The following is a 1,411-nucleotide window of genomic DNA, read 5'->3' on the forward strand; positions in this document are numbered from 1 at the left end:
AGTCCTTAAATTAGAAATCATAGCACCTGAAATATGGCTGGCATTAATTCAAAACCTCATGAAAATGAAAACCTCAGTACCTGAGACACCAACCAAATGATTTCAATACTAAAAAATTATTCTTCTGAGAATTCAAAAGGTTCTATAACATTTTATATTGAAAGAAAAAAATGTAGTTAAAACTGATGTCACACCCTCCCAAATTCTTCTCACATTAGCACAAATGCCCAACTGTTCAGGACTCTCTTCTGCTATGTCAGTTCTTGGCTGGAACATGCAGTTCTTGTCCCTAGCTGGGACAGGCCTGAGTGAAGAGTGATGTTTGGACTTTTGGTGAGGTGAGCAGAGTCCCTACTGAATCTGGAAACCCCTTGTTTATAGTTTCTTTATGGCTTCTCTCTTTGTATGTATCTTATCTATTGAAGTGTGAAAGTGAAAGTAAATTTCCATATCCACATATCTTATTCTTTTCCCATATATTACTGAAACTCACTTAGGGCTTAGACTGTGGCCTCATATTCCTTCAGTTTGCACAAAAACTTGAAGAATATGGTAATATGTGTTTCCATGTTATTCTCTACCATATGTAAAATAGATAGCCAATGGGAATTTGCTGTATGACTCGCTTCTCGGCCTTTTGGCTAAGATCAAGTGTAGTATCTGTTCTTATCAGTTTAATATCTGATACGTCCTCTATCCGACGGAGAAGGCAATGGCACCCCACTCCAGTACTCTTGCCTGGAAAATCCCATGGGCGGAGGAGCCTGGTAGGCTGCAGTCCATGGGGTCTCGAAGAGTCAGACAGGACTGAGCGACTTCACTTTCACTTTCAAAGAATTCAAACCGGGGCTCTGTGACAACCTAGAGGAGTGAGATGGAGAGGGAAGCGGGGAGAGTTTCAAGAGGGAGGGGACATGTTTATACTATGGCTGATTCATGTTGATGTTTGGCAGAAGCCAGCACAATACTGTAAAGCAATTATCCTTCTAATAAAAAGAAATAAATTTTTAAAAATTCACAAAAAACCCTGAAAGAATAACTTTCATATTATTGCTAGTTGATACATATTTGTTTATAAACTGATAATTTGCACCAAATGTGTTTCTAAAAATTGTTTAAGAATGGATGTTGACTTTGAATAAGAGACATTATTATTAAATAATAATATACAATTTTAGTCTTCCCATTGACTCAATAGGTGAGAAAGTTGTTCTCATTTTAGCTTACAATAGCTGGGAAATTTGTAATATAAAGTTTCATTTCTTTACTATCTTATTTATTCATTTTTGTGTTTTTAATATAATTACAAGCTAAGAATATGAGTCAAAACTTGAGATCTTATTTGTATGTGTGTGACTTCCTCGTAGTAGAAACCTACTTTGTTCACTCAGTCACTCTTTTCACTGGAGGC

At 36.4% G+C, this 1,411-nt stretch overlaps 1 pseudogene; it reads left to right on the plus strand.

The window, feature by feature from the left end:
* The first annotated feature begins 621 nt into the window (after positions 1 to 621).
* Positions 622 to 724, plus strand: LOC139186020 (U2 spliceosomal RNA; annotated as a pseudogene).
* Positions 725 to 1,411: the final 687 nt, after the last annotated feature.

Source organism: Bos indicus, chromosome 11 (genome assembly GCF_029378745.1).
Source record: "Bos indicus isolate NIAB-ARS_2022 breed Sahiwal x Tharparkar chromosome 11, NIAB-ARS_B.indTharparkar_mat_pri_1.0, whole genome shotgun sequence".
Lineage (NCBI taxonomy): Eukaryota > Metazoa > Chordata > Mammalia > Artiodactyla > Bovidae > Bos > Bos indicus.